At 45.8% G+C, this 12,573-nt stretch overlaps 1 protein-coding gene across 3 annotated transcripts in view; it reads left to right on the top strand.

Annotated features, from left to right (window-relative positions):
• Window positions 1–12,573, top strand: part of LOC125448583 (collagen alpha-1(XXVIII) chain-like) — a 237,635-nt gene that overhangs the window by 191,330 nt on the left and 33,732 nt on the right. The window lies entirely within an intron of this gene.

Consider the following 12,573-nt stretch of genomic DNA (forward strand, 5'->3'; position numbering starts at 1 on the left):
GAATCATACATTATTTGCCTCTTCAAAAGATAAAAGTTTTATCGTAGATACATAAACGTTAAACCACTGTTGATTCTTGAAATAACTACATTTTGCCTTTTTCTTTGCATCTGATCCCTGCATATTGGAGGATAAGAACAATTCTAAGACTTTCAGCCCCTCACGATGACCCTATCGCCATCAAACTCTAGTTGCTGATTCCACATTCATTCAGCTGTCTCTCTATTGACTAATTCAGACTGAACCAAACTGTTAACTGGTGTCACACTTGATTCTAAGATGAGATTTCATCTATGTGTCTGTGTCATTGCGAAGATTAACAATTTGGAATGTGGTATCATTGTCAGAGTCGGCGCGGCCCGGCACATCTTTTATTTTGATTCACTCATAGCTGTGGGCAACACTGGCTGGACCAATATTTATTGCTTCGTCCCTTTCAACAGCTGCTATTGAAATCAACATTCAGGCCTTTATTACTTTTAGACTTCAGTATTCCAAAGCACGTTTACCCAGCATCCCATCTTGAACCTTTGTTATTTTTGGTCGTGTTTTGGTTCTGTTTCCCAAGTCTTATTTACACAATGGTCTTGATCATTAGCACTAGATCATTGAATAGATTCAAGGAAGAACTTGATCCATTATAGACCTCAAAGGAAATCTGGGTAATTGGGCAGGTAATATAGCTGAGGGTGATCAGCCATGATCTTATGGAACAATAGAGCAGGCTGGAGTGGCTACTTGGCCTGGTCCTGCATTAATTCTTTTTTCCACTGTAGGTTAAAATATATTTTATTTGTTCATGGGACACAAACATCACTAGGTGGGTGACCATTTATTATCTGTCCCTAACTGTCTTGAGGAAATGGTGATGACCTGCCTTCTTGAACTGCTGCAGTGCATGTGCTCTAGCTATTATCACTAGCCACTCTTCCATCCACTTCCATCATCCACAATCCCTCCTTTTGTCCAATTGCAGGAAAAAATGGCCCACCCCAGGACTGACTTGTCAAAACCGTATCAATTGGCCATGATCCACCACATCCCCTACACCAATGTCTCCAAAGCGGTCCAACTGCCTCTCATACAAACCTATAATCTTTCGGCTGGATACACGACTTGTCGGACTGGTCCATGAGCCCATCCCTGGAAAAACATGAATCCCGACCTCTGAGAGGACCAAGTGCTGACTGACCGTGGCTGAGATCCTGGACTACAATAAAATGAGCCCATTGACTGCCTCTGGTAAAAGTCCTTGACTGACCATAAACTCCTTCAGCTCACAAAGGACTGCTCCCCTTTGACTTTCACACATGGCCATTTGCTGCAAGCACATGCAATTTATTTGCAGCTTAACCGTCTGGAACATGCAGCAGGTGTGACATTGATATCGCACAGTACCACGCCGTGACAAATCCATAAGACCATACGACCACAAGACATAGGAGTGGAAGTAAGGCCATTTGGCCCATCAAGTCCACTCCGCCATTTAAATCATGGCTGATGGGCATTTCAACTCCACTTCCCGTAGCATTCTCCCTGTAGCCCTTGATTCCTTGTGAGATCAAGAATTTATCGATCTCTGCCTTGAAGGCATTTAACATCCCAGCCTCCACTGTACTCCGTGGCAATGAATTCCACAGGCCCACCACTCTCTGGCTGAAGAAATGCCTCCTCATTTCCGTTTTAAATTTACCCCCTCTAATTCTAAGGCTGTGCCCACGGGTCCTAATCTCCCCACCAAATGGAGACAACTTCCCAGCGTCCACCCTTTCTAAGCCATACATTATCTTGTAAGTTTCTATTAGATCTCCCCTCAACCTTCTAAACGCCAATGAATACAATCCCAGGATCCTTAGCCGTTCATCGTACGTTAAACCTACCATTCCAAGGATCACCTGTGTGAATCTCTGCTGGACACGCTCCAGCGTCAGTATGTCCTTCCTGAGGTGTGGGGCCCAAAATTGGACACCCCTTGTCTGACAGATTGATTCACTCTTCAGTGTTCCCCACCATCACTGGCTGTCTGCTTCTAACCCTGTGTTAGAAGCAATGTAAGCACAGGGGCCAGCAGCCTATAACTAAACACTAATCAGCCTGTGACCTAAGAAAGCAATGGGGCCCACTCAGAGGCTGGCAGTCTGTCAGTCAATGCTGAAGTTAATAAATGTGCTGTTAAAAGACAAAGTGAAGTGTGCAGAGGCCGGCAGGCTCTAAGCGAGAGCAAGGTGAGTGAGCACCAAGGTAGGAGGCACTAAGAGGCATGTTCCGCCCAAGTGCAAAAGCATCCTGTGTTGATGCATGAGGTGTGAGTGCTCCTGCTGCAAAATCACCTTCAGAAACTAGCAAGCTCTTGAGCTCAAAAGTAAAGTGTTGAAGAGTGGAAGTGCCTGAATGGAGCATTGTGCCCATTACATTGTTAAACCAGGCTCACTCATCAACACTTTTTTTCACAATCTGTGGAAACTCCCCAAGAAGTAATTCATCAGATTTAAACTCTCATTTTTGGATTGACTGTCACAATATTTTGGTTAAGTATCAATTTTGTTAAGCTCTACAGGGGGGTTTCTCTCCAAGAGGTCTCTCACGGTAAACTCACCTCATTAACTACCTACTACAATCTATGGTACCCTTCTCATCCAATGCCAGCGGATTCTACTGCTCACCGTACCTGGAAGAACACACCACTGCAAGGATATCCTGGAATAGAATGGCATTCCTGGATCCTGCACCATCTTTGATTAGCTATTGTGCAACCAAATAAGCACTATCAGTCCAGAGCTGCCCTGTGCTGTTTGTGATATTTGACTTGGATGTGGCAAAGAAGGGGAGATTAGTGCTCTACTTTGCAGACAGAGACCTGGAGGTCCTGGAGGATAGGTGCAGAGCAGCGATGGCTTCTTCACTCAGGAAGAGACCATGCCATAATACCCTGCCAGCCTGTTCCAAGGTTGTCACGTGGACCGTTGTGGTCTGGAGGAAGGCCCAGCCATTTGGGAGGAAGGTCAATGACTACCATCATCTGTCCAATACCTCGCACCCGCTCTCACTCTGTCACTTTACCCATCTCCCATCAAGGCTGATGGTCTACCACCTTTACTATTACATGCAAACTCTTCCTTCACTCACACTGTCTGAGACGATTCCCATCCTTCCTAACCCTGCACGTCCTCTGTGTTGCCTACTCACTTGCACAGGACACCTTAACCCTCCCCACCGCCACGCTCCCCTCCCCCCGCCAACACCAGCATTAACACCAACACCCACTTTCACTTCACTCAATCACTACACTTTTCTCAATGCCATGAAAAAAAGCGGCCCACAAAAGGACAGAAATAACCAAGACGGCTGGTGGACTGCCTGACATTAGACTCCTCAAAAATTGTGAGGAGAGGACATGGACCCTGACTGATGCTGCATGAGCCTCCACCCTGACTTGCTGTCCTGGGACCACCTGACTGAAGGCAGTTTCCTTCACCTGACTGATGGCTGCTGCCAACTAGATGCCAAATGAAGGTAGAATTCGGGTAGGCTTGAGATGAGTTAGCACTAAAAGAGCAGGCCAGCAGCTCAGAGATACAGCCTCATCCAGACTGTGATCTGGGTGTCCATCCCTTAGCGTAAAGTGTCCTTGCAGTAGCACTACAATGCAGTTTGTCAGTACGCCCCCAAAGAGCACCATGCAGCATGGTCCTGGGAGTGGATTGGAAAAGTGCCTTGAGGGTTCTGAGAGGCTAGCAGATGTTGGGTGCTGTCGTCTGTAAATGGGATGAATCCAGCTGGTGCCCTGGGGTTGTCCGTCAGATATTGTTCCTGAATGACCAAGGTAATGGACTGGCAGAGCAAGCTGTGAGCTGGAGTCACTAGGTACCCAGATAGACTTTAATGTTGGAAATAGACAATGTCTTGTTTCTTCCTGGCATGTGGGAAGATAGGAAGTTCCATATAAATGAGGTGAGATTCAGGAGACCATTAACAAGCAATAATCCTCCTCAACAGAGACCTTGCTATTGCGTAGCGAGAATTTTGTTTCAAACTGTTTCAAGATACAAGAACAGATAACAAAGTGTGGAGCTGGATGAACACAGCAGGCCAAGCAGCAGCTTAGGCCCGAAACATCAGCTTTTGTGCTCCTAAGATGCTGCTTCGCCAGCTGTGTTCATCCAGCTCTACACTTTGTTATCTCAAGATACAGGAAGTTGCCCTGCCATCAAATAAAGTGATTTATCATTTAATTCTCTAAGATCTCTCCCTATATCATTCAAGTCTCTCTAATATTCTGTTCTTTGTTTTCAAATCCCTTCCTGACCTCATCCCTGCCCATCTTTAAAAACTCCTCCGGCCATACAACATCCATGATATCATCACCTCACTTATTCTGACCTTTCGTGTATCTCTGATTTTTAATGGCTGCACCATTTATGGTGATAGTGATAATGGGAACTGCAGATGCTGGAGAATCCAAGATAATAAAGTGTGAAGCTGGATGAACACAACAGGCCAAGCAGCATCGCAGGAGCACAAAAGCTGACGTTTTGGGCCTAGACCCTTCATCAGAGAGGGCGATGGGGTGAGGGAACTGGAATAAATAGGCAGAGAGGGGGAGGCGGACCAAAGATGGAGAGAAAAGAAGATAGGTGGAGAGTAGAGTATAGGTGGGGCGGTAGGGAGGGGATAGGTCAGTCCAGGGAAGACGGACAGGTCAAGGAGGTGGGATGAGGTTAGTAGGTAGGAAATGGAGGTTTGGCTTGGGGTGGGAAGAAGGGATGGGTGAGAGGAAGAAAAGGTTAGGGAGGCAGAGACAGGCTGGGCTGGTTTTGGGATGCAGTGGGGGGAGGGGAAGAGCTGGGCTGGTTGTGTGGCGCAGTGGAGGGAGGGGACGAACTGGGCTGGTTTTGGGATGCGGTGGGGGAAGGGGAGATTTTGAAGCTGGTGAAGTCCACATTGATACCATTGGGCTGCAGGGTTCCCAAGCAGCATATGAGTTGCTGTTCCTACAACCTTCGGGTGGCATCATTGTGGCACTGCAGGAGGTCCATGATGGACATGTCATCTAAAGAATGGGAGGGGTAGTTGAAATGGTTCGCGACTGGGAGGTGCAGTTGTTTATTGCGAACCGAGCGTAGGTGTTCTGCAAAGCAGTCGCCAAGCCTCCGCTTGGTTTCCCCAATGTAGAGGGAGCCACACCGGGTACAATGGATACAGTATACCACATTGGCAGATGTGCAGGTGAACCTCTGCTTAATGTGGAAAGTCATCTTGGGGCCTGGGATAGGGGTGAGGTAGGAGGTGTGGGGGCAAAGGTAGCACTTCCTGTGGTTGCAGGGGAAGGTGCCGGGTGTGGTGGGGTTGGAGGGCTGTGTGGAGCGAACAAGGGAGTCACAGAGAGAGTGGTCTCTCCGGAAAGCAGACAAGGATGGGGATGGAAAAATGTCTTGGGTGGTGGAGTCGGATTGTAGATGGCGGAAGTGTCGGAGGATGATGCGTTGTATCCGGAGGTTGGTAGGGTGGTGTGTGAGAACGAGGGGGACCCTCTTTGGGCGGTGGTGGCGGGGGCTTGGTGTGAGGGATGTGTTGCGGGAAATGCAGGAGACGCGGTCAAGGGTGTTCTCAACCACTGTGGGGGGAAAGTTGCAGTCCTTGAAGAACTTGGACATCTGGGATGTGCGGGATTGGAAGGCCTCATCGTGGGAGCAGATGCGGCATAGGCGGAGGAATTGGGAATAGGGGATGGAATTTTTGCAGGAGGGTGGGTGGGAGGAGATGTATTCTAGGTAGCTGTGGGAGTCGGTGGGCTTGAAATGGACATCAGTTACAAGCTGGTTGCCTGAGATGGAGACTGAGAGGTCCAGGAAGGTGAGGGATGTGCTGGAGATGGCACAGGTGAACTGAAGGTTGGGGTGGAAGGTGTTGGTGAAGTGGATGAACTGTTCGAGCTCCTCTGGGGAGCAAGAGGCAGCGCCGATACTGTCATCAATGTAACGGAGGAAGAGGTGGGGTTTGGGGCCTGTGTAGGTGCGGAACAGGGACTGTTCCACGTAACCTACAAAGAGGCAGGCATAGCTGGGGCCCATGCGGGTGCCCATGGCCACCCCCTTTGTCTGTAGGACGTGGGAGGAATCGAAAGAGAAGTTGTTGAAGGTGAGGACGAGTTCGGCGAGGTGGATGAGGGTGTCGGTGGAGGGGGACTGGTCAGGCCTGCGGGACAGGAAGAAGCGGAGGGCCTTGAGGCCATCTGCATGCGGAATACAGGTGTATAGGGACTGGACGTCCATGGTGAAAATGAGGTGTTGGGGGCCAGGGAATTGGAAGTTCTGGAGGAGGTGGAGGGCGTGGGTGGTGTCACGGACGTAGGTAGGGAGTTCCTGGACCAAAGGGGAGAAAATGGAGTCCAGATAGGTGGAGATGAGTTGGTGGGGCAGGAACAGGCTGAGACAATGGGTCGATCAGGGCAGGCAGGTTTGTGGATTTTGGGAAGGAGATAGAAACGGGCCGTGCGGGGTTGGGGAACAATGAGGTTGGAGGCTGTGGGTGGGAGGTCCCCTGAGGTGATGAGGTCATGAATGGTGTTGGAGATGATGGTTTGGTGCTCAGGGGTGGGGTCATGATCAAGGGGGCGGTAGGAGGAGGCGTTGGAGAGTTGTCGTTTGGCCTCGGCGATGTAGAGGTCAGTGCGCCATACTACCGCTGCGCCTCCCTTGTCTGCGGGTTGGATGGTGAAGTTGGGGTTGGAGCGGAGGGAGCTGAAGGCTGCCCGTTCTGCGGGGGAGAGGTTGGAGTGGGTGAGAGGGCTGGAGAGGTTGAGGCAGTTAGTGTCTCGACGACAGTTGGAGATGAAGAGGTCGAGGGAGGGTCGGAGGCCTGGGGGTGGTGTCCAGGAGGGGGATTGGTGTTGGAAGCGGGTGAAGGGGTCAGTGGAAGGAGGGTTAGGTTCCCGGTTGAAGAAGTAAGCATGGAGGCGAAGGCAGCGGAAAAACTGCTCTATGTCCAACAGTGACTTGTATTCATTGATGTGTTCATCCAGCCTCACATTTTATTATTATGATGTGGCTGTGGTTCCTGGTTTGCTTCAGGACATGGTTGAGCAGTTTCAAGGCTGAAGAGATTACAAGAGAGTTGCAGTGGGAGAGAGATTTTCTGAGGTTGGTCCGGAGGGAGGAGGGTAACTTCTTCAGGTTAGGCATCCCTGGAAGAGGCTTCGCAGTGAGGTTAAAATTGTATCAGTGATAATGGGAACTGCAGATGCTGGAGAATCCAAGATAACAAGTGTGAAGCTGGATGAACACAGCAGGCCAAGCAGCATCTCAGGACTACAAAAGCTGACGTTTTGGGCCTAGACCCTCCATCAGAGAGGGCGATGGGGTGAGGGTTCTGGAATAAATTTATGTTGGTCATGCTTTTAGCTGCTTAAGTCTGAACTCCCAAAAACTGTCGTCCTCTCTCTCTAGCTTCTCCCTTTCAAAGACATCTGTTACAAACCTATCTGTTACTCTATGGTTTTGGTCATCTGTTCAACTATCTCCTTTCATGGTTTAATTTCAAATTGTGTTTTATATCACTTTCTGAAGTACATTGGAGTATGTTGTTATATCAGAGACATTATATGGATACAAGATGTTGTTGCTGAGTGTTTGTAGTTTGATTAGACTTTTATGTCAAGGGGTATTCCCTGACACCAATTCCAAACAGTTTAGTTGTAATTATAAGTTAATACCCTCTTGTACCAATCTCTCCCGTGATAGGATATTTAGAAATTATCTCCTATCAACCACTTTAATCATTATAAACACATCAATTATTTCACCCCATAATCTTCAAGTAAATACAAACCTGGCTGATGCGGCCAATTATTAAAATTTAACTCTGTTAACCCCAGTTACATTTCATGAAATGTAAATTCAAATGCTACTGTAGTATTCCTGAAACATGGTTCACAAAACCGAATACAATTTTGAGTTACAGACAGAACTTTGTATACTGTAACACAACTTTTCGCCTTTATTTTCCCAGTACCCTTGAGATAAATGCCAATATTTCATTCTTCATTTTAAACTTGTTGTTTATGGTCACAAGTTATTTTGTACTTGGACCCCTAAATTTCTGCATTCAGCCATTCTCCTAGCTTCTCAGCTTTTATAAAAATGCATAGATAACTCATTCTTAAATAGATTAAAATGCATGGCTTCATATTTCACCTCAAACATTTTGGGCTGGATGGGCTCCCTCTATGCCACAATTCCATGGTTTTGTAACTCCATCTGCCATAGTATTGTCCAATCACTTGACCCACCAATATATTTTTGCAGCTTCTTCATGCCATCTACACTGTTTATGGCAACACCAAATATGTTCACTTCAGATAATATGGATATATGACTCTATATTCCTTAGATCATAGAATCCCTACAGTGTGGAAACAGGCCCTTCAGTCCAACAAGTCCACACCAACACTCAGAACATCCCACCCAGAACCAACCCCCTCTAACTCACCCAATCAACACATTCCTGACCACAATGGGCAATTTAGCATGGTCAATTCACCTACCATGCTCATCTTTGGACTAAGGAAGGAAACCGGAGCACCCAGAGGAAACCCACGCAGACACAGGGTGAACGTGCAAACTGCACAGACAGCTGCCCAAGAGTGGGATCGAACCCAGGTCCCTGGTGCTGTGAGGCAGCAGTGCTAACCACCGAGCCACTGTTTAGAAATATGATGAAAAGCTGAGAACCCAGCACAGATCCCCAGGGATCCCCACTTATCATATACAGAAAAATGAACAAATGATGAAGTAAGGTTGTAACATGACACTGTGTGTTATCTTTTCATAAGTATTTCTAATATTGCTGCATATTTAGATGTAGCTCAGCATAATGCCCCCATCAGTGAGTCAGAATGTTACAATCTGAAATAAAAACAGAAATGCCAAAGAAATTCAACAGGTCTAGCGGCATCTGTGTTGAGAGGAAAACAGAGTTAATATTTTGAGTCCAATATGACTCTTTTCCAGATTGAGATTTAAAGAAGAGTCATAGCAAACTTGTAAATGTTAACTCTGTTTATCTCTCCATAAATGCTGTTAGACCAGATGAATTTCTCTGGCATTTTCTGTTATTATTTCAGATTTCCAACTGCTGGAGTATTTTGCTTTAATTTCAGTGGTTATAATTTCAAGAGTCCAGTGGTTTTAAAACTATCAGCTAGGCTGACACTTCAGTGCCCTGAAAGAGTACTACAGGTTTGAAAGTGCCATTTTATAGATGAGGTGTTAAATTATCTGAGCTCTTAGAAGGATGGAAAAGATCCCATTGCAGGAAGAGCAGTGGAATTGTCCCACTACCCCTAGTCAACATCAATCCCTCAACCAACTGCACTTTAATCAGATTGCCTCATGATTTAAGAAAACAAAGTGTGAAGCTGGATGCACACAGCAGGCCAAGCAGCATCTCATGCTGCTTGGCCTGCTGTGTTCATCCAGCTTCACACTTTATTATCTTGGATTCTCCAGCATCTGCAGTTCCCATTATCTCTGCCTCATGATTTATCTCATTTTGTTCATAAGACCCTAATTTGTTTTCAATCTTGTGACAAATGTCATTGACAACACCAGCAATTATTGCCCATCACTATTTGCCCTTCAGAAGGAATTGGTGAGCCACTATTTTGAACCACCGCGGTCCATGTAGATATATCTGCAACGTTATCAATGAGGGAGCGCCAGGGTTTTGACCCAACAACAGTGATGGAAGCGGATACCGATCCAAGTCAGGCTGAAGGAAAACTTTCAGGTGTTTCCACGTATCCACTGTCAAAGGGGGCTTGGTGAATTGTACAGGGCACACCATGCTGCTGCTGTTCATCATTTGGGCACTGTATGAATATTTAAAGTGGTAGATGGAGTGCCAGTAAAACGGGCTGCTTTGTCCATGATAATGTCAAGATTGTTATGTGTTCCTGAGTACTGTTGAAGCTGCTCTCATTCAGCAACTAGAGTGTATACCATCACATTCCCGACTTGTGCCTTGCAGATGGCTTTGGAAAGTCAAGAGGTTAAGTGCTGGCCACAGAAGTCCCAGTCTCTGACCGCTCTTGTAACAACAATAATTAAACGGATGATCCAGTTAGTTTTGGATCAATATTAACCTGAGGGTATTGATGATGGGGGTTTCAACAAAGCAATTGAATGTCAAAGGGAGACAATTTATTTCTGTCTTGTTAGACGTGATCATTTCCTGACATTTGTGTGGCATGAGCGTCACTTGCCACTCATCAAGCAGTACTTGAAACTGAGGAAAGTTTGGAATTCTGACCAGTAGGGTACATTGAAGTAAAGGCTTTCTCAGCTAGGATATTTTCATATCATACCTCGTCAGTGCTGATCCTGCAATCAGTTCAGGGAACAGTCATATTACAGGGATTCCTGGTGGTGGAATCAGTCTTGTTTAACCATTGGATCTCTTCAAGGAGAGCATGAGGAAAAGTGGAATGACAGGATAATTGAAGGAGGGTAGATATTCACCAAGGAAGGCAGCATACAGGCTCCAGTGTTAGTAATTCTATGTGAGTAACTTGGGGAGGCCTGAGATTAAATCAAGAAGAGGATTGCCATCAAATCACTCAAGAGCATCCACTTCATCTTGTGGGACAGAAATAATTATTTGTGAAATGATATGGCCCATGATGGCATGATTGCTGATGAAGATAATGTTGGTGATCTGTATGATGATGCAGTTCAAGAATCCAACTGAGGTGATTTATTTGGTTGTGAAGGAGAAGAGGAAGGTAATTTTTATTGATTTTAATACACGCCCAGTGTATGCCCTTCTTTTAAATTGATTAAAAGACTAAATAGATTTAAAATATCTTTTATTCCCAGTTCTGTTCTGTACTGTAATAAAAACTAAATTATATAAAATTGTGTGTATCAAATTTACTGTATACAAATGAAATTCAGTCTTTACGAAGGTCATTATGTCTTAAATAATAGGTTGATTATAAGAATTTTTTGAGCATGTAATTGTGCTATTTTGGTGGCGGGGGCTGTGAGGGGGTGGGGAGTACTGGTGAGCACAGTTGCTGGCTTGGCAACTCTGAAATCAACTAATATACCACTGTAAACAGGTTGTAGGACAGTGTGAGAGGATGGATTTAAATTCCTCAAAAGTATTACTCATCTGTAAGTTGACTCCCCTAGTTTTAGTGTGAAAGTTGGTCTCAGAAATCTGACTTTTCCACACGACTATGTATGATAATTGCCCACTGCCATTTGTGATTGGACATGGTAGCACTGCAGAACCGAATGCAATTGTTTGGCACATTTCCTACGTTACAACAGTAAGTACAGAGGTAATTTTAACCCCAAAATGGGTGTATGTGAGGCATATAGGAAGTTAAAAATTGAAGTTTGTCTCTTGTTCAGTTATTTTAATGACGCTACTTTCTTCAGATGATTTTACTGTTTCAGTTTTAGAACATAGATAGAGCATAGAACATAGAACATTACAGCACAGTACAGGCCCTTCGGCCCTCGATGTTGTGCCGACCTGTCATACCGATCTCAAGCCCATCTAACCTATACTATTCCACGTATGTCCACATGCTTATCCAATGACAACTTAAATGTACTTAAAGTTGGTGAGTCTACAACCGTTGCAGGCAAAGAGTTCCATTCCCTTACTACTCTCTAAGTAAAGAAACTACCTCTGACATCTGTCCTATATCTTTCACCCCTCAATCTAAAGCTATGCCCCCTCGTGCTCGCCGTCACCATCCTAGGAAAAAGGCTCTCCCTATCCACCCTACCTAACCCTCTGATTATTTTATATCTTTCAATTAAGTCACCTTTTTTTAACCAACTGTTCAGGCATACTTCCACATGGAAGACAGGACTTCTGGTGTAGAGGTAAAGTCACTATCGCTGCACCATGGCAACCCTGTTCCAACATTAATGCTGGCTACTTGAGATTCCTGAACCTCAGGAGATTCAGCAGCTGAAGTGAGGCTAGAGCTGCTACAATGTCTCCATTTAGTGTTGGCTCACTTAGCATAGACTCACTTAATGTCGTGAATATTATATATCTATTTAATGTTGCCAGTTTCACTTTAATGTTATTTACGACAGATGCTCCTCTACCGTGGGATGTACATTCACATGACCGCTCCCCAGTGTTTCCACACTCACCATCAGCTCCTCTTTCTCCCAACTGCTGCCCTTGGCTCCTGGCATTGCCTCCCACACAGGCCTTGCCTGTCACCCTTGCTCCCTGAGCTCACCCTCTCACCTACCCTGTCCTCACCTCCCACTCTCTGTTTTTATCAGGCCCTGGGATTTTCTCCTGCCTTCTGGATTTGCTCCTGGTTCCACACCAGGCTTTAAAATTGGCTCTGCTCTGCTCAGCTAAAGACCTCGGCTCTATCTAGAGGCAGAGGTTGTTGAGCAGTTTGTCCTGAGACTTCAGCTGAATCTCTGCTGACTAAAGTCTTCTCCAAGGTGGAGCCTGGTCAATCTGATCATACAGTAACATGAGTGTTTTTTTTTACTGTATATTCTAGTTCTTTACATTTTACATTATGAT

The sequence above is a fragment of the Stegostoma tigrinum genome, chromosome 2 (assembly GCF_030684315.1).
Source record: "Stegostoma tigrinum isolate sSteTig4 chromosome 2, sSteTig4.hap1, whole genome shotgun sequence".
NCBI classification, from domain to species: domain Eukaryota; kingdom Metazoa; phylum Chordata; class Chondrichthyes; order Orectolobiformes; family Stegostomatidae; genus Stegostoma; species Stegostoma tigrinum.